Source organism: Monodelphis domestica, chromosome 3 (genome assembly GCF_027887165.1).
Source record: "Monodelphis domestica isolate mMonDom1 chromosome 3, mMonDom1.pri, whole genome shotgun sequence".
In the NCBI taxonomy this organism is placed as follows: Eukaryota; Metazoa; Chordata; class Mammalia; order Didelphimorphia; family Didelphidae; genus Monodelphis; species Monodelphis domestica.
In genome coordinates, this window is record NC_077229.1 from 184,641,398 (window position 1) to 184,663,728 (window position 22,331).

Here is a 22,331-nt window from a genome sequence, read left to right on the forward strand (position 1 = left end):
TAAGTTTTCTGAAGTTATATGACCCAAATTTTATTCCTCTTCCCAATGAAGGTTTATTTTAAAAAAAGCTTGGAAATGTAATTCCCCCTTTTAATATTATTTATATTTAATAACAATGATTGGTATTTATATAGAGCACAAAGATTTTACAAAGGGCATCATATACATTTTTCTCATTAGATCCTCATGAAACCTTAGGGGCAAGAACCCTCAGTTTTATTATGTCCATTTTATAGAGAAAGAAACTGAAATTTGTGGAGGTTAAGTAATTTTTCTAGGTTCTAGAGGCAGAAAGTGATCCTTATAATGAATAAAGTGTCTTAGTGACCTTCTCTATCTTCTGATACTTGAGAAGGGACTAAAGGGTAAATGGAAGAGAAACCTCCAGAACCTCAGCTGGGATAATTCAATGATAAAATTCAGGTGTCATTTGACTCTCTATACAGTCTTCTTTGCATTATACCATGAAATGAATTTATAATTTTATATATCCAATTTATGAGTTAACTTTTTGAATATAACCTATATGTAACAATAATAATAATCATAGCAACTGACATTTACATAGAACTTTGAGGTCTTCAAAACACTTTACATATATTATTTAATTGAGTCATAACACTTCTGAGAGTTTAGTAGCTTGTGGAATTAATGGCTGTAGGTTAAATGGGAGAATAACCCATAGAACCTTAGTGTCCCCAACATCACAAGAAGAAAAGGGTATCAAAGCTTACCACCTCACCAGAAATGAGATAAAAAAGGGAAGAGGAGGAATGTTCTAGCAAAAGTTAAGAGATTCTAGCCTATGTCTTCCTGACTCTTTTAGAATCTTTCCCTCCCTCTACAATTTCCTGTCTATTCTATTGGTTGAAATGCTCTTAGATTTTAGGGATAATGAAAACTGTGGTGTTAGAAAATTTTCTCTTGGAATTTCATTGAACTTTAAGGAAGTCAAAGGATTCTGGTTAATATGCAAATTATAGGGAAGCAATTTGCTCTTTTCTGGTCAAAAGGTCATGCTGTAACAGGATAAAGAAGTCATTGGGCCCCATGATCTTATGTTTGACTGATCTTTTCATTATTACAACAAAACCAGCAGAGTCACCCATTCTATAGAAATCACCTTTGGAGTAAATGAGTTTTGTTTAAAGTTCTCAATGACCTTCATCCTTTTCCTTCACTTAAAAAATTAAAAACCCTTATCTTATGTCTTAAGCAGAAGAGAAGTAAGGGCTAAGCAATTAGGGTTAGATGACTTTTTAACTAGGATCACACAGCTAGGAAGTTTTGGAGGCCAGATTTGAACTAGGACTTCCAGTCTCCAGGCTGAGTCACCTCCTCCCTTACTTTTGCTCTCATTTCTGGTGAGATGGTCAGCTTTGGCCACCTTTTCTTCTTGTGATGTTAGGACCACTGAGATTATAGGGTTTCCTGTTCCACTTACCCTATTGGTCCTTTTCAGGGCCAATCATAAGACACTGAAGGCCACCAAGACATATATTTACTATATGGATCACAGCAATATAGATTCAGATCTGGAGGAGACCTTAGAAGTTCTATAGTCAAACACTCTCATTTTGTACTGTGAGATTAAAAATGAATAAATACTGAAAGTATTTATTATATAGGATTTAATAATAATAATAATAATAAAGTGAGTAAGAAAGAGATTAATTTAGCCAAGTGAGCAGAGCTCAGAGCCAGAGAGACCCACACCTGTCTCACTTTACCAAAAAAAAAAAAACAAACCTCAAGATCTGTAAAGAGCCCCGCAGAGTGGGTTTCAGCCAAATTTATCTTCCAAGCCTCTGTAAATAAAATGAGGATGTAACTTAAAAAGATGCTGTATAAATGTAGTTCTGGTGTAGCAAATTTCTATTTGCACAATACATAAAAAACCCTGTAGACATAAGGGTATGAAGTGAATTGATCATGGCCACACATCAAAGGTAATGATGGCCAAGCGAGGATGGTGTCTCCAAAGCTGAATGCTGTTCCATTATACCATGTCCCTTGTTTTAGTGACTTCTCCCCAACAGGAAGGGTTTGGGCATACTCTGGGGAACTTCTGCTCCTCTGATGTACTGCTATCACCAATGTCATTTGGAATATTTAGGACTTAGCATCCCCTGAAGATTTATCAAAGCTTCTTTGATAGACACATAAGATCACAAGTCTGAAAATATGAAAAAGGTTAACTAAAAGGTGGGTAATGCAGACTCTTGGGAATCATACTGGAGCTGATAACATAACAAGGCTCCCACCCACCACACCTCCCCATTCCCAGTGAGCTCTCTGCAAAGACCTATGTAGTCTTGTGACTCACAGTACTGACCCAGGTTGAGGTTCTAGTCAGGAGGGGTAAGGATAATACTTTGAATGGCAATTCCTCTCCACAGATGCTCTAATTGCATTGCATTGAGTTTCTCTTTCAGCTCTCTTCTGAGATGTCACCTGTTTTTGCTTCTTACTGACATATCCATTCCCTGCTCCACCACTCTGATTTAATTCTCTTTTCCTCATTAGTGCCTCTTGGAAACCCAGCTTTGCTGCTCTCTTGTCATGTAGCTCTCTTCTAGCAGGTAACATTCTCTCTCTCTTTCCCAGGGAACAGGGCCACTAAGTTTTTTTTAATGGGCCAGTTGCTCAGGATGCTTTTTTTTTTTTCACAGCTCACAGAACCAACTAATCAACCCAAACCCTGACATTTCTCCATTACTATTAAATCTTGTTTTGGTCATGTTCTCTGAAGCTCTCAAGGATCAAAGTTACTGGACTCTTAAGCTTTAAGACTAATGGGGATTCACCTTTCTTCAGTTCTTCAAGTTAGTATCATTGATCGCTCTTGGGACCGTAATGTTAATAATGATAGTAAATCATTTCTGTCTGCCATCTTTGTCCTCTAACACATAGAAAGTGCATCTTTTTCTTATCTCAGTATCCTTCATCCTATCGGGTCTCAGAGTTTAGGGAAAAACGCTTTTTCTTTCCCTCATTTTCCTCCTTCTCTCCTACCCAATCCTCTCTATTTGTCTATGTGTCAGAGAGATTTTAAAGGTCATTTATTTTTATAAAATAAAAATTTTGTTTGGATTAGATTGACTTTTAGATCCTTTCCAAATCCAAGATTTTGTGAATTTGCAATTTTGTAAAGATTGATTAGGAAGGCAATATATGAAAGACATCCTAGTAAAAGAAAGCCTGAGGAAAGGTGAGAGGGAACAGTGAGTGTTGTACAGGAAGGAAGTAACTGGTAGCAATTAGTCGAGAGAGCATTCGATTTGGGATCAAGGAATCCTGAGTTCAAAGCCTTCCTTAGCAACTTACTAGTTATACAATTCTGCCCAAGGCACTTAAATTCTATTTGCCTCAGTTTCCAGATCTGTAAAATGGGAATAATAATAATAACAACAAACAATCCTTCACAGGGTTATTGTGAGGATCAAATGGGCAAAGCATTTGGCAAATCTTAAGTGCTATATAAATGATTATTTTTATAAAATCATCTTAGTGAAAGTTTAGAATGGATGGAAGATTTAATTTTGAGGTAAGTTTGGAAAGGTCACTGGATGCATATTGTGAAAGGCCTTGAATGCTTAGTATAGCTTGATAGGAAAGCTTAGTAAAGCTTAAAGCTTGACTTTTACTCTGGAAGCAAGAGAAAACCATGGAAGATTTTTAGGCAAAAAGTGTCATGGCCAGATCTATGTGTAAAATATATTATTCTGGCAGTTTTATGAAGGATGGATTCCAGAGGGTTAATAATAGAATTGTGATAAACTATTAAGAGACTGTCAAAATAGTACACAAGGTCATAATGAGTACCTGTACTGGTTCAGTAGTTGTGGGAATAAAGAAAAAGAGCATATATGAAGGATGCTACCGAAACAAAATTGTCAAGCATTGGTAAATTATTGGTTGAGAGAAGTTAGGGAAAGAGAAAAGCAAAAAAAGAAAAAAACCTAAAACCAAAACAAAGCAAAACAAAATTTCAAGATTCTAACAGTTGAAGAGAAGTTGAATGTACAAGTTGGAACTGATTGAATTCTGGAGAAATAATTTTCAACTTTATCTCAAAGTAAAAAAAAATTAAATTGGACATTCCCTTTGGGATATTTATACTGAAAAATGATATGAACGAGAATTGGATAGTGTATTTTGAACCTGTGGAGCTCCAACAACTTTGATAAGAGAAAATATCATTAAAGCAAAATCCAGTTGATCAACATTTTAGTTGTGGATGTAACTCTTACCATGTTTACTTAGTTTGAAACAGTGCCAGCAGAGACTCTGAATATGGAAATCCAAGAGTGGGCTAATAGTATATATGCATAATTGTCACGATGCACATCCAAGATGATCTTTGTTGTCTATTAACTATTGAAAACCCAGAGAGAATTTCTTTGGGTTATCTTGAAAGCATTTTTAAATTTTTCTTAACATATCTGACTTATATCTTTCTATAATTGCTTCAAATATATAATAATTTTGTTTTTGTATCAATTATTTGAAACACATTACTTTCACTTGTTTATTTCAACTCCCACTCAACTCTACTCAATAATTCCAATTCAATTCAATTCAATTCAATTTATTCTGATACATAAAAATGCTAGGTAAATGGGTTAATTAACAACTTTATTCTCTAATTTCATTAATTCATTTGGCTTTCATATATAATATCCCACTGTTTTTGAGTTTACAGATTTTTAAATCCTTTTTTAATCTCAGTGGCTTAAAATTATTTCTTTATTCTGTTCACTTCTAATACTTCAAAATTATTTTTAACTCTAATGTTCTTAATAATGTGAAGGTCCATTAGCAATATTCTATAAATATTTCCTATTAAATGTTTAATTAAATTTTGATGTCATTTAACTTGGTCCTAATGAAATTCAGAATATACAATGATAATTTATAATAGATTAAATTGGTTCTAATGCCATTGTGATTTTATGAATCCTATTGAAAAGAAAAATTCTTTCAATGATTTACTGTAGGGAATTGATCCCCAAATGTGTTACAGTAATATGCTCATTTGTCATTCTTCAAAGCACTGTATTCTTTTTATTTTATTTTTTGTATTAAATAAAAAACCTTACCTTCTGTCTTAGAATCAATACTAGGTATCAGTTTCAAGGCAAAAAAGTAGTGAGGGCTAGACAATTGGGGATAAATGACTTGCCCAGGGTCATAGAGCTAGGAAGTATTTGAGACCAAAACCTAGGACCTTTTGCTTCCAGACCTGGTGCTGTATTCACTGAGTCAACTAGCTGTTCTAGAAACACTATATTCTAAAAAAGTACTTTTGCAAATAACATTTCAACACAGAATGGTAAAAAAATAAACAGAATAAAGAATAGATTTATGCTTTCAGGGACTTAGATAATTCCCAGATGTGGAAACTCTCAGCCAATACAGTTAAATACTTTTTCTGCAACTCATGACCTTAGGTTAGAGAAAGATAAGTGACTCAGTGAGTAGAGTGCTGGGCTTGGAGACATGTGGACCTGAGTTCAAATCTAGCCTCCGGTATTTACTAGCTGTGTGAGGTTGGACAAATCACTTCCTCTATGCCTGCCTCAGTTTCCTCATCTATTGGATGGAGATAATAATAATGCAGACCCTCAAGAATTGTTGTAGGACTTGACATAAAGCCAAGTAGTAGGAGCTTGACAAATGCTTTGTTCCATTCTGTTCATGGAGGACTTCCTGTAGCAATGAGAGTGTAAATAATTTGTTTCGGGTCACACAGACATTTTATATCAGAGGAAAGACTTGAACCCTGGACTTCTATCTCCCAGGTTAGCTAGTTCCACTTATCTGTATTATGCTACACTGCTTCCACCAATAATAATGTCGATTTAAGGTTTCTGAACTGCTTTGATTACATTATTTTATTTCATCCTCACCATAACTTTATGAGGTAAGTAGTGCAGGAGTCATTTTTCCAGTTTTATAGACTAGTAAATAGATTTCTGAGATTAAGTGACCATGAGCACAAAGCTAGGCAGTACCAGGGGTGGGAGAGGGAATGAGGAAGGTGGTGTAGAACCCAAACCTAGCTAACTCCTAAACCTGATTCTATCGATTGTATTATGTATAATTCCTGGAAACATTATCTCTGTCGAGTGGCCATTATTGAAGACAGAAGAGAGTAAGGGAATAAGCATTTATTTAGTGCCTACTATGTGCCAGGCACTGTGCTAAGATATTATCTTGCTGAGTATCCAAAACAACCTTACAAGGTAAGTAACATGAAAATCTTTTTATAGGTGAGGAAACCAAAGCAGATAGAGGATGACTTGCCCAGCGTCATACAGAATTAGTGAGTCTGGATTTGAACTGAAATCTTCCTGAAACCAGGCTCAGAGCATTATCCTCTGTACCACCAATGGCTTTTATACATATAAATGATGGGGTCAGCTAGGTGGCTAAGTGGATTGAGAGCCACCTTAGAGACGGGAGGTGCTGGGTTAAAATCTGGACACAGATACTTCTTACCTATGGGACCCTGCGTAAGTCACTTAACCTACATTGTCTTGCTCTTATTTTTCTTCTGCTTTAGAAGCACTACACAATATTGATTCTAAGATGGATAGTAAGAGTTTTTTTCTTTAATGAAGTATACATGATTGCTTTAAGTTTTTGGAACAAGTAGAGGTAGGCAATTCTTTTTTTAATCAGTTTGAAAAATCTAAGCTGAATACCTTGCTATTATACACTTGTTACACATTGATGTATTTTTGCTTTTTTTTTTTTGAGTGTGTGGTGGTGTTTGTGTGTGGGTGAGTGCCTTGTTCCAGGCTCAGATTTAAAAAAAATGATTTCCAAATTGTATACTCCTTTTAATGAGTGAATTGTGATGATAGGGGTGATAAGTTATCATGATGTATATGAGTTAATTGAATTTGGGAAAACTTAGAAAAATCAATCAATCAATGAGCATTTGTTAAGCACTATGTGCCAGGCACTCTGCTAAGCACTAGGATACAAAAAAAGACAAAAGATTGTGGCTGTCCTCAGTGAGCTTACAATCTAATGGGGGAGGTAGTATGTTAAAAATTGGGTATATTTTCCCCTCAGAGGGTAAGGGACTATCAGCTTAAGGATATGGACAGGTAACATTTACGCTATTTCAATGAACTACTTACTCCAGCAAGTAATGAATAATTTTCCATTTGGGAGGTGGATTTCAACCATCACAATGAGGCAGAACATGGGAGGAGATTGAGACTTGTGGATTTCACAAAAATGATAACTTGCACTGAGGACAGAACATATTCCTCTAAAATTGTTGAGTTGTACTGAACTTTTCAATCACAAGAATAAAAATATATCAGTTTCTATGTGGTTCTGCTGCCATAGTATGAGTGCAGGGAGGTAGAAGACACTAAATAACTTTTACTGCTAGAGATTTCAGACCTTAATGGGAGGGTGAAGAGAATAGAGGCAAAGTAGAGGAAAAAAGGAGTATGGGAAATGAGGAAAGAACCTGTATGTCTGGGTAGAAGAACAGAGTTACTTTGAGTGGAGCTGGAAAAAAAATTCTGTCATTTTGTATGTGTGTATGTATGTGTGTGTATGTATGCATGTAGAGGGGAGAGAATGAACAACTTTTGGAAACTGAGCTCAATAAGTCCTCTCCTTTGTATAGTTATAATGCATTAATGTTGTGGGCCATGTTTGAATTTTGCAAAATGTTCCTAATATCTTACTTAGGGAGGGAGGGAGTTTCAACAGAAGGAGATGTCCATGCTGATAAAATCACAGGTCCTGAACAAGAACAACATCAAAATGGCCAAACCACTCTGAAAGTACTGTTATTATAGCATCTGAGGATTTAGAGATGGAAGGGATTTTGGAGAACATCTCTAATCCCTTGCCTTTTGGATGAAGAAACTAGATCCCAGAGAGATGGAAAGAGATTAGATAATTTGACAAGCACTTATTAAGCACCTAATGCATTCAAAACTCTAGGCTTGCTGGGTGCTGATAACAAAAAACAAAACAAAACAGTATATCTCTTCAAGGAGTTTATGTTCCAAAAGATTTTGAAGGGGGAATATAGTATTTCCAAATGTAAGTTAATATGTGATAATCTGATCATTGAGTTAATATGTGATAATTTAGAAAGCACAAACACCTAGGAAAAGGTTAGAAAACACTTCTAGTTGGAGGTAACATATGAGATGAGCCTTGAAGGAAGAAAAATGATAAAGGATTGAGGTTATGAGAGAGTTTCAGGCATGAAATTAGAGTCTGTGAAAATAGTCACTAATGACTTTCACATTACTCAGATTGTACCTTCTTCTACTTCTGATAATTCTGATAAGATTTCATATTTATATATAAGGCTAAGGGGTGTCTATTGAATCAATCAATTACCCCACAGAGTTTAAAAGTAATTATCTTAACCAAGTGAGAACACCTCTTGAATCAAGCAATCAATCAATCATGGGCTTTAATCCTCCTTCAATTTAAAAGTCCTTGAAAGTCATTGGATGAAATGGAGTGATATTGCACAGGAAGCACATTCAGATACTTGGTCATATTCTTCAACATGTTAGTTGGAAATCAAATATTTAAGCATCAGGTAGACCAGTGATAGAGTTTGTTCACGTCAAACCCCTGAGAAGAAATCATTTGAGAGCAGAGGAGAAGAGAAGAACCTTGGTCTTGGTATTTTCCTCCATATTTATGACCAAAAGAGGACATTGCTACTTTCTGACATCTGGAGGATTTGGACTTTTTTATGAGATGTTCTCAGGTTCCCTAGAACATGTGTCATTGGTAGCAATGTTTGTATCAGCAGTCAAGGACAACTAGATACACAGGAGAAAGTCAGCTTTAAGATTCTATGAGAAGTTCTGCTGAAAAGCTATAAAATATCTAAGGGGAATTTTATGACTCCCCTATAAAGGGGAGAAGATTTCTAACAATTGGGCATCATGAGTTACCTCTTTATCACATATACTTTCTTATATCGAACCTACTTTTTTCTGAACTCTGTATATTCTTGGAAGAAAGTATGTCACATACTTTTTTGGTTTTATGCCAATTGTTATTACTATAAAACATAATAAATATCTTCTTCTAAAGCTAGACAATTGTCTAGCTAAATAATTGATATCAATTGATAATCATGTGACGAAGTACACTAGTATGGAGTTTGTGAGCCATTTTTAGAGAACCACCACTGGCTCTTTAGAGTCTGTTAGACCCCAGAGAGGATGTAGCTGCCTTTTTGGAATCTTGCCAGTGTGAGGAGGGTTGATAGAGTGACTCCAGTGACTATATTACACAGAAATGATTTTGTAGGTTTATAAAGCCCTTTAAAACCAAATTATCTCATTCGATCCTCATAACAACCTGTACCATAGAATCAAAACTTTTTTTTAAAGATCAAGAAAATGAGGCTCAGAAATTGTGTCTTTCCCAAGATCACCCAAGTCGTAAGTAATATAATCAGAACTCAAATCTTCTCACTCTAAGTTCATGTGGTCTTCCTACTACATCATAATTCATCTTGCATTTTTAAGATTTCATGACATATAGAAAGTGAGCTAGGACAATAATTTAGGGTCAAGTACACTCCTGGATATGGATATAAAGTTTGAATTATATGGTTGGAAAGTTGGTCACTTGGCAAGTGTCAGATATAAATATCTCAAGTGAAATAATCAGTGTCAATGCTTTTTGAACTTGGACTTGAATGTATAAACTGCTATACAAAAGTATGTTTTGCTCAAAATACAGATTGGGAGAATTAATTTTTTAAAGCTTACAATAACATTTAAAAATTCTGATCATTAAAAAAAAACCCAATAGTTTCATGGTTATATGATAGTTAAGGAAAACAAGTAAACCTCTTCTGCTATAAATTTCACTCTATAGAAATACCCACTTTAGTAAGAGATAGAGTGCTGATGGATGTAGGAGGGGGAAAGGAGCAGATTCTTGGGAAACATTTATTGTATTTTTGAAGGAGACAATAAAAACTTACTTCTTTAGCACTGCTGTAACACCCTACCCCAAGACATACCCCAAAGAGCTCTCAAATATGTGTTTGAAGCAGAGCTGAAAGGGTTGCAGTCAGGACAACCCCTAAAATTTCATAAAAATGTGGAAAAGTTCCTTTCCTGAAGGAAATCAGGCTGAATCCTGCACATGTGTTTGCCTTTCTTACTGATGTTTTCTCATCTTTGTATTCCATTAACATTATGGAATCAGCCTTTGATGTGAAACCAAACTGTCAAACATAATGCGGAATTCTCTGAAACTTCCAAAATTGAAGCTCTTAGTTACAACAAGGGGGCCAATTTCAGTTCCATTACATGCTCTGTCATATCACACAAGACCGCTTCAAGTCTCTGTCACTCTTACAGTTGCTTTGTACTATATGACATTCTGGGGCTGCTATATTTTTTGCCTTTTCCTTGCTTAACCAAAGGCAGAGGTGTTGAATGAACAGTGACAAGGATGTCAGTACTTGGCAGTGCCAGACATATTCAAATAATTTAATCTTGGTTCTAAATATACAGTCTCTGCCTCTGCATTGATATTTACGGGATTTCAGTGTCAGGGGAAATGGATTTGAAAGATTCTAATCCTACACTGGTCGGCATCACAGTGAAAAGGAAACTGGATTTATCTTAGAATCTAGCACTGTTTTGCCAAACAGCTGTTGGACCCTGGGCAAAGTTGCTTAACCTCTTGGCCTCAGTTTCCCCATCTGTGACTTTCTCTGCCTACCTCATAGAGTTCTTGTCAGAGGAGAATGAAATAATCCATGTCAAAGGCTTTTGAACCTGGAGATATAAATTGGTATACAAATGTAGGTTTTACTTAAAATACAGATTAGGAGAATCATCTTAAAAAAGCTTACAATAAGAATAAGGAAGATTTATAATGATTCAATAGTCTTTTTGTACAATTGTCACGTCAGCAGCAAATCAAGCACAAGTGTACATACACTATTATTATCTTGGATTTATAAGAAAAATATCACAACATCTGAGGGTGTTTTTATTGCAATGATTCATCCTAATAATAGGTAATATTTATTACATATTTCTCTATACACATTATTGCACATGGACCTACAACTGTCTTCTGAGATGTAAATAATATTATATAAGCCGTTGAATAGATAAGGGAACTAAAGCTATGGAAGTTAAGGAAGTAGTAAATGTTGGCAATTTTCAGACTCAGTTTTCTTGTTCTTGTTCTTTTCCTCCTCTTCCTCCTGTCCCTCCCCTTCTTCTTTCTTAAAATCAATCCAAAGTATCAGTTCCAAGGCAGAAGTGTGATAAAGGCCAGATAATCAGGGTTAAGTGACTTGTCCAGGGTCACACGGCCAGATTTGAACCCAGTCTTCAGGCCTGGTGCTCTATCCATTGAGTCACCTAGCTGTTTCAGACCCAATTCATCTTGACTTCATATCTAGCACAATCAACTATTTTACAATATCATTAGTGGTCTGTGTGGCCATTATAATCCCTTCCTCATGACTCTTACCTGATTGAATTACTGGTTTTGTAGGCCTGCTGACAGTGCATTGAATTTTGGAACAAATATATTGTTAGAATATAAGAGAATGCATTAAATCAAAGCTTGTTCTATGCCATTCCCCCTCACTGAGGGATTAAAAAAAAAACTTGTACATTTATTACTTTAATTTTATTTAACTTGTATGTGGGAAAAAATCGATTGTGGGTCTCCTACCTATTTATGTTACATAATCCAATTAAGCACCTCCTGTAGCAATGTAATCACAGCTTCTGTCTCCCCCTGGCCCCCAACTCTAATTGCTGTCATGCTCATCATGGTGATATTCTAAACTCTTCCATGGCTATACAAGCCTCCAAAGGCTATCTTCCTTCTTGCCATCTCAGTTGCGGACCTTGCCACCTAATTTCACTGAAAAAATTGAGGCCATTTGCTGAGAATTTCTCTTCTTTCTTCCTCCTCCTATCACATAATTCAGATGCCTTCCTCCACTATCTCCTATATCCTCCTTCAAATCTGTGTCATATGAAGACGTAACCTTTCTCTTTGACAAGGAAAACCTCTGTGTGCACTCCTAATTTCCTCCAGTCACCTTCTCCAGCAAATTGCCACCCCATTTTAATCACCCCACTCTTTCACTAATAATTTCTTCATATCCACTGAATGCTTTCCTACTGCCTGCAAACACATCTAACCAATCCTAAAAAAAATAATGCCCCCTTACTCCAACCATTCCCATTAGTTATCATTCCACTTCTATCCTCTTCTTTGTGATTAACTCCTTCAAAAAGTGTCTAGGATCTAAGTTTCTCTCTCCTGTCCTCTCATCTAATTCTATCTAACTTTCTAGCTTCGTTATTAAAATGAAGCATCTCTCTCAAAGTTACCAGTGCTTTCCTAATTGCCAAATCTAATGGCCTTTCTTCAGTCCTCATTCTTCTTGACCACTGATCCTCTGACAGTATTTTTTTCTTCCTGATTTTCTCTTTACCTGTCTGACTGCTCTTTCTTAATCTCCTTTGTAAGATCTTCTTTTAGGAAGTTGAGATGACTCTCCGGATTCAAACTTGGGTGATGTGTAAGCATTGTAGTGTCACTGTTAACGCCTTATATGCATTTATTTCATATCACTAACATATAGTCGTCTTGTAGAAGAAGATGGCTGAAAAGAACTAGAAGCTTGAAAGGAAATATATTAAAATACTTTCCTATTCCTGACATTCCCAAATCTATGCCATTTTTTTCAATCATGGGTCAGTGGAGCTGGGGATTATGAGCTTGATGAAGGTTTTGTGTTCCAACCAGAGCTGGTCTATGCTATTGTTTTTTCAATCAGCCAGTCAATCGACACACCTTAAGTTCCTACTATGTGCCACTATATGAAAGTTAATTTCCTACTATGTGAAAAGTATTGGAATTTCAGGTACAAAAAATGAGCCCTATTCTCAAGGATCTTATATTCTTTTTTTTTTAGGGGAAGATCTGTGCTTTTCACTTATATTGATAATACATGGCATAATTTAATTATTTTCCCTGAATCTGATAGTTGTCTTAATCCTATTAACATTTTAACGTTTCTAATATGATTTCTTTAAGTTAAATATATAGACTTCATGAGTGTTAGACTGGAGACCAGGATATTCAATCCCAGATCAGCATTTCACTGGAGAAGCCTTGTGGCAAGTCATTTATTCTGAATTGTTGGAGACTGTGAAGAAGTGGAATTCTCAGGTAATTTAAACAATCTGTTAATTCATAAAATTGTATTTTAATGCTTTGTTATTATTTATAAAGATTGAGACCTTTATTTCCCACACTCAGGTCTTCCTGAGTTCAAGTCTGACCTCTGCATCAGTTCATACAAGTATTCTCAAGTTTCAGAGAATTACTTTCTAACTAGGATGTATTTGTGAAGTCATTCAGGATGATTCTTGATCAACATTTATTAATAAGTGTGATGATGATTCACTCTCTAAAATGTAGTCTTTACTTAATAAATTGTTAAAATGAGGAAATCACATCAGGACTGCTATTTACTAGAAGTGACAAATGAGATCAATTTGAATAAAATCCTTCTGACTAAAGCTCATCTCTATTGTTGAATGAAATTGCACTGAATGTGTGAATGTCATGTATAGCTGTACTGACAAATCTCTGCTAATTTGATAGCAATGATATGTCACATATAGAATTTATGAAGGATTCTTCTCCTGCAACATAAGTAGAGCAAATATTATTACTCCTATTTAATAGATTTGTAGAGAGTTTAAAGGGCCCACCTGTGGTGGCATGACTTTTTAGTGGAAGTGACAAGATTCAAATTCAATCTTGATAGGAAGCCAATGCTCTTTCTTCTCTCCCATATTGCCTCTACTTGTATAAATGCTATTTTTGTAATATTTTAATTGTTACACTACAGTATGCTAATATAGCTACTCTGTTGTTATCATCAATATTGGTATTGATTGGTATTGAACCTATTTGTATAGGTTTCCTTTTTATCCAGTGGGGCTTGGCAGACAGAATGATGGACCTGGAACCAGGAAGTCCAGTTCAGTTGTTTCAGTCATGTCCATCTCTTTGTGACCCTATTTGTGATTTTCTTGGAAAAGATACTGAAGAATTTTGCCATTTCCTTCTCCAGCTCATTTTATAGAGGCAAACAGAGGTAAGTCACTTGCCTATGAATACACGGGCAAGATCTGGCATCTGAGGCTAGATTTGATCTCCTGACTCTAGGCTAAGCACTTTATCTACTGTGCCACTTAGGTGACCCAATAGGAAGACCTAGTCTTAATTCCCAGCTTCGGTGTTTACCGGGTTACTTCACCTTCTGATCCTGTGTCTCCTCCCCTATAAAATGAGAATGGTAACACTTGGGAAACCCCAACTTAAACAGCTCAACTACAGGGATATTTAGATATCGTTATTGTTCCATTAGGAGAGAAGACATGGAATATTGAGGACTGACAGTTTAAACTCGTGACTGAGAAACTCCATGTCAGGGCTGAAAGAAGACAAAGAGAAACCCCTTCTGGGGAGATTTGGAGAGTTGACTGTCATAAAGAAAGAGTTTGTGAGGGATTATGAGAGTTAACTGCTATCTTTTAGAGAGTCTGGAGAGAATCGGAGAGATCTGAATTTAATTCTTATGCTGGCAAGAAGATATACTGATAGACTTTAACTGCTATCCTGAGAAAATTAAATTCTTTATCTTTGGTTCCTATCTTTTAGAAGGATTATCAGTTATATTTAATGGTTAGAGGTTGTGTGGAGTGAAATTTTGGGGGAGCTTGTACCCCCTAGAAATCACTCTAATAAGCAGACCGGAGACTTGGTAAGATGCTGGCAGAGAAAAAGTGGCTTTATTAGTGGTCAGTGGGGAAGAGGGGGAAGGGAGAGGGGAAGGGAAAGAAAAGGGATTCTGCACAAACAAGCTGCTTTCTTGGGTCAAAAATGCCCTCTCTCCTCTGTACAATCACAGACTTCTATAATAATCCTGATGTAAGATTCTCCTCCTTCCCTCTTTCCAATCCCACAATAGGGGTGTGTGTGTGGTGGTTGTGACATTTCCAATCTTGAGCGTGTGATTTTCAACATTACATACTCCTAAAGACTCCCATCATTAAAAAAAAAAAATCCATGACTATATCATGGGATTTTTTAGTAGAGATACTTTGGAAATTTCTTGTTCTTTACCCCTTTAGCTTCTCTCATAGTTGACTTTCTTCTAAGGCTACAGATAAACTTTTCTTAAGGTTTTTGAAAATAGATCATGAAACCTAAAAATTTTATGGAGTGATGGGGGCACTTTTAGTCTAAGGAATAGTAACACTCAGGGGTCTTGAAAATGATGGTTACAAGACAAATACTACTCTGAGAATTACACACTAAATTTCATCCCACACAACGTGAATGGCTGTGGCTTTTCTCACTGCTATGCCTTAGTAATATATTAATATAGGTGTTTGCTTTATTTGTCACTGGTAATAAATTAAATAGATAGCAACACTGAAGTTTATCTATGCCCAGGAGTCTGAGATTTGAAGTTGAAAGCATTTGAGGAAAGAGATTTTCCCAGTTTTTATAAAAGAGTGCAAGCTCAGCTAATTAACTGAGATATTTTACTTTTTAAAAAATTATAAGAAAATATCAAAATATATTCCTTGTCTTTGAACCTGACATCAGAGAATCAATAAGATAAAAAAAACCAAGGGATATACTGAGGGGGTGAGGGATTTAGTGTGTTTGTCCTCAATCGTAGCACCTACTGTTTGGACTGTATACTTATCTATTATAATATTTATCTATTAATTTTTTGCTAGAAGAAAAAAGAAAAAGTGTTTTTGCCTTTAAGCACATCATAGTCAAATATTCAGTATCCAGCTGTTCCTAATGCATCTGTCAGGCTATTTCTTCCCTTTCTGAATTTTCATACATGAACTTCAGAGAACACAGAAAGAGGATTTCTGAGGCTCCTAACCTGCTCGGTAGGGAACTTTGGGGGTATAAAACATCAGCTGGTTTTGTGTTTTCTAATCTAATTAAAAAAAAAACTCTTACCTTCAGTCTTAGAATAAAGACTAGGCACTGATTTTAAGCAGAAGAGTGGTTTAAGTGACTTGCCCAGGGTAAGAAAATGTCTGAGGTCAGATTTGAATCTAGTCCGTTCATTATCCAATGAGCCACTTAGCTGCCCCCTTTTTGTTTTTGTTTTTGAAATAGGAATGAATAAATAAAAAATGAGATTCTAGAAATGAATAAAAAACTAAGTGCTTGCTATGTACTTTAGAGGGATACAAATAGAAAAATAAGACAGCCCCTTCTCTAAAGGAGTTTACATTGTAATCAATCTAGCAGAATGAGAAAAAAAAGAGGAAAAATGAAATGAAAGGTTGGTGATTTCTCCTCTGTTCTCTAGAAAGGGAGCTCTTTCTCTCTGTCTCTCTCTCTCTTCTCTCTCTCTCTGTCTGTCTCTGTCTCTGTCTCTGTCTCTCTGTCTCTCTGTCTCTCTGTCTCTCTGTCTCTCTCTCTCTCTCTGTCTCTCTCTCTCTCTCTCTCTCTCTCTCTCTCTCTCTCTCTCTCTCTCTCTCTCTGTCTCTCTCTCTCTCTCTCCTCCCTCTCCATTCTGTTTATAGTAGTAGAGTGAGACCAAAATCTACCTTCTCCAGAAGAGAAAAAAGCAGGCTGGAGAGTACAGTCAGGATAAAAGCAAAAATCTGCTTTTTAAAAAATGGCCAATGAGAGGGGAAGAGAGGGCAGAATAAAAAGAAAAGACTCCAGATGAGGGAAGGCAGCCATGGAATTTTTGGTTAAGATTCACTTTTCTGTGTCAGCAACATCTGCTATGGCTAGAACAATATTTCTGATTCTTGACAGTAGAGGGATAAGGAAATAAGCTTTAATTAAATGGCTACTTTGTTAGGAATTGTGATAAGTGCTTTAGAAATATTATCTTATTCATTCTCACAGCAGCCCTGCAAAGTGGATGCTATTATGATCTCTGTTTTTATGTAATTGAGGAAACTGAGGCAGTCATAGAGATTAAGTCACTGCCCCAGGGTCACACAGCCAGTAAATGTCCAAGACCAAATTTGCCCAAAAGACCAATGCTTTATCCTGTTTGTAAAGTGATCTTGCTTGTACAGCTCCTGCTTTTAAAGTGCTCTTTGTTGAATTGATGTTACATTACCCAAATCTTAATAGAAATTCTAACATTAATCCAGACTTTGTGAGTCATTAGGGGATCGTGGTCTTGAATAAAAGGGATCTGGGTCTATTTATAATAGAAATTTGCTTTCTACAATCAATGACCCACTGAGGATCTTCACTATACTTATTGGAATTAAGTAGGGGAGGAGATTTCTTTTATGCCCTCACTCCCATTGAAGCCATTAGAACGTATCAATTGTTAACTGTAATAATGATAAATATGACAGAATGGAGGAAGCCTTGCTACATTTGTGTTAACTTCTATAGGATATACAAAATATAGATATTACAGATAAGTCATAGAGGTTAAAATTTGTCAGGAGGATTAAATACAAAACACATTATAAATATAATATGCAGAATTACAAATAGGAAACATTTATATAGTACTTTACAAATATTACTGCATTTTATCTTCATAACTATAAGTAGTAGAAGATGCTATTTTTATTCTCATTTAATAGATGAGGAAGCAACATTAGGAGGTATGTGCCAATATTCTAGTTTTACAGATGAGATTAAGTGATTTACCCAGAGTCATATATCTAGACATGTATATGAGGTCAGATTTGAACCTGAGTCTTTTTGAGGAACTCAGACTAGCACTCTAGTCACTTTACTACTGGTCTCTACTTATTATTATTAATTTTTTAAAATTCAAATCTCATAATTAAATGAACCTCCTACTCTTCCAGTCCTTTAGAGAGGAGGACAGAAAGAGTATAATTAGCTTAACAAATGTGTAATATTTCTTTGGTTAAGTATTAAAACCATTTTTCTCCCACATGGCTTCCTGTTTTGTAAATTATTTATTAAACTAGAACAATGATTGCAGTTGCTATTTTACTATGTCAATAACTGAGCAAGATTCTTCAATTTCCATTCAAACCTGACATGTTGTTTTATGAGTAGCAAATGCCATGCTGATACTTTGTCCTCTTGATATATAGGTTTTCAATAATTTACAAAACATACACATTTAGTTTTCAATCTGCATCCATATTTTGCAACTATTGACAGCTCAATTCACTGAAATGAAAGGTCTTATAATTGACAGCATTCTCCTAGGGCTTAAGGGCTTGTTGCTGTCCATTTGCAAAAATATTTATCACTGGAAATGAAAATATCATCAAAAGCAGTAGATGTCACTAGAGCCAAATGAAACTAACCTAAACATTTTGGAGACAATTTTACTGTTGATGATTTAAGGAGAAATTGTAGAATTATGGTTTGAAAGGAAAACTAAAAACTCAGGGTATCCATCCCCCAGTGTGTTGTAAGGGAGGTCTGAGCCAACATGTCTTTGTCTAAATCCTCTTTGGATAGCAGATTTATATCTTTCAGAGGAATTCTGTTCTAACTCTTCACCACCCTTAGGGTCAGGATGTTTTTCTGAATCTTAAATTTAAAATCTTTCTGTTGGAATTTAAGCCAGACCCTCTTCCTCATAGCCCAATACAATGAGATTAAATATTGCTATTCTATTTCAAAATAATATTGTGGTATAGAAGAGGGGCTACAGTACCAACTTTCTACAGGTAAAAGTAGAGGTAATTAGATAGCATAATGACTAGGCAACTGGCCTTGGAGTCAGGAAGATGTGCAATCAAAATCCTTACCCATACACTTACTAGTGTGTCCCTGGGCAAGTTAATTATTGATTGTTTCTAAGCCTCAGTTTTGCCATTTGTAAAATGGAGATGGTAGAACATACTAATAGGCTTGTCATGAAGATCAAAAGAGAATGTATGTAAAATGCTTTGCAAATCTTATGGTGCTATCTAAGTAACTGTTGTTGTTGTTCAGTCATTTCAGTCATGTCTGATTCTGCAAATGCTCAATATTTTGTATTTTCTTGGCAAGATTCTTGAGCGCTCGCCATTTTCTTCTCCAGCATTTTACACATGAAGAAATTGAGTTAAACATGGTCACTAAACTAGTAAATGTCTGAGACTGGTTTTGAACTCAGGTCTTCCTGACTCCTGTCCTAGCTCTCTATCTGTTCCACTGTACCATCTAACTACCCCAATCTAAATGCTAGCTATTGTTATTTTTAATAATGATTATTTTGGCTGCTTGACTTTTATGAGCCCTCACTTTTTGATCTGTAAAATAGAGATAATAATATTTGTCCTATCTAACTCAGGGGGGATATTGTGAAGATGAAATGTGGAATTTGGGTAATACATTCTTACAGGTTTTGCCTGCCTTCAAAACAAATTACTCTATTTACTTATTTTACAAACAATTTCATAAAGACTTTTGTACATTTAATAACTTTGGCACTTTTCATTTCCTAATATATTTTTTAAAATGTGATGAGAATAAATTTAGACTTAAAATACAAGTGATTTTTTTCCTTGATGCTCAGGAAGATTTTTCTTTGTCTTTATAGTTTTATAGTTTATTAATGCCGTGTCTTGGTGAATTATAGTTAGAATTTCTCTACAATGAGTTTTTTTAATATTCTCTCCAACTGCAAGGTTTTTGTTATCTGAATTTTGTTTACTCTGCAAAGTCTTTTCAAATTAGGAACTAAGATATGCTATATAACTTTAAAAAAAGGTCTTCTAAGATCTGGCCCCATTTTCCATATCCTGTGCATTTTCTCTTCTTGTAGGGCATTATTATCTGATATTCTTTAGTCCTTGGCTATAATGTTTTAACTTAATTTTTCATGTTTTATGGGATGGATAAATTCTTGCTTTGTTTTAAAAAACTGCTTATCCATTAGTTGATTTTTCAGGTCCATTAAACAGAATTCTTAGCTTGTTTATCAGTTTTATTTTTATCTATTAATTTTTCCTCCAATTCATAGATTGTTATTTGCTAACTTTGTCAATGCTTTTGGTTTTTGGATATGATTATTAACTTACTATGATTTAGTTTTCTCATGTGTTTTTTAAAAAAACCTTAATTATAAACCTATTAAAAAGAAAATATTAAACTGTATAATAACTATATTTCTTCCATGCTGTTCACTAAGCCTTTCCTATCACATAGGAATTTTCTCTTAAGACTTTTATGTTACAGAATTCCTTCATTTGTTCAAAATCTTAAATCACTACTCATTCTTGTTCAGGCATAAAAGTTGTAGAAAGGGTAGGCTTAGAAAACATGACTATGGTATAAGCTAAAGATACTGCTTCCAGATATATTAATTTTCAAAGGAGTTATTAATCACATAAAAAACCCTTCAACCTCATTACTAATCAGAGATGCAACTTAAAGTAGTTTTGTTTCAAATGAGTCCAGGAATGAATCTCAATACATGTTAGGTTTGAGAGAACCAAGTGTACATTCATTTATTGTGGAATTTCAAAACTGCATAATCTTTTTATGATCTGCATTGTGTAATAAAAAGAAAATAGTCATTATTTTTGCCCCAAAATACCATTGTAGGGAATATTCATTGAATAGGATATTTTTAAACCCTTACCTCTTGTCTTAGAATCAATACTGTGTATTGGTGCCAAGGCAGAAGAGCAGTAAAGGCTAGGTGATAGTAATTAAATAACTTACCTAGGGTTATACAACTAGGAAGTGTCTGAGACCAAATTTGAACCCAGGTTCTCCCAACTCCAGGCCTAGAATTCTATTTAGCTGCCCCAGTATTTGCAAATATTATTTTAAAAAGGCAAAACCAAAATGAACTATCCCTTCAAAACTAGCAAAAAAAAAAGGAAGCAATTAAAATGTCCAACAATAACAGAATGGTTAAATGGTGGTACATTAATGCAATTGTATACATTAAGTGTAAAGTAAATGAAATTGATGAAGATGATAAATATAAAGAAATATAGAAAGTGTGAAATAATTCAAAGCCCAAAAAAGCAAACTAGAAGAACATTGTAAAATTATAAATATATATTAAGAAGAAAAATAAAATGGAATGAATAGCTAAAGAATCCTGGTGGAGATTCAAAGGGATCAATGGAATATTTTGACATATTATCCATTGAAATTCATACTCTTAAATATAATTATAAAGCAGGCTTTGCTAGTTGAAATGATATTTGCTATAAAATTTATGTTAAATCCTTTTAATAAGAGTAAATACATACATAAAAGAGTAATTTTAATTGTAAAATGCCATATAAATGCAAGATATTAATCTTATTACTATTTACTAATGCTTTTCCTCACTGTGAATCCTTCAGAAGCTCAAAAACTATAATGAAGACTTTACAAGTTTCTTGTCTTTAATAGATATGTCATTTATTTTAACTATGCCATGTATTTTTTGATGTCACAAAGGAGGTAGTAGGTGGTGAGGGGAAAAAATGCTGGACCTGGAATCAGAAAGACCTGAGCTCAAATATGATCTAAGACACTAACTGTGTGACTTTGGGCAAATCATTTAACTTCTGTTTGCCTCAGTTTCCTCATTTGTAAAGAAGGGATAATAATAGCTCTTACCTTCCAGGGTCATGAGGATTAAATGAGGGAACATTTGTAAAACACTTGGCAGAGTGTCTGGCTCATAATATGTGCTTTAAGTGTTTGTGATTTTTATTATTATTTTTCTAAATTTGTTAGTTTTTTATCTTTGGTCCTACTGCTTTCTAGATATTTTTCTGTAAAAGCAATTCATTTAACTATTTCAAGCAGAGTGAATTCTAAATTGTCATTAAATGTTACATAACACTTAGGGAAACTAAAATCTTAATAGTCTCTAGGAAAGATTCTTTTTTTTTTTAATTTCTGGAAGGAGAGTACTAATAAGTAGTCCTCCTGGTGAATGAGGTATCATAGATTTTTAGCCAGTTAGGCTCTTATAAACTATCTAGTCCAATGCTTTCATTTTACTGAAAACAATACTGAAATTAAATGGTTTGCCAATGGGTATAATACAATACAAATAAAAAGCAGAGTTGGAATTTGAACCCATGCCTTCTGACTCCAGATTTCATGCTATTCCCACTTTGCTTAATTTTTGCTTAATCATGAGACTTGTTCTGTTGTCCCAGCAATGATATTTCCAGTGAAAACCTTTTTTTCTGGAAGTAAATAGAACAGGGAAGTAATGAAGGAGAGCCCCTCAATCTCTGAGCTATGTTCTTTTCTTGGGGGACATTGTTCTACAGAGGTTTAGAATGATCATATGA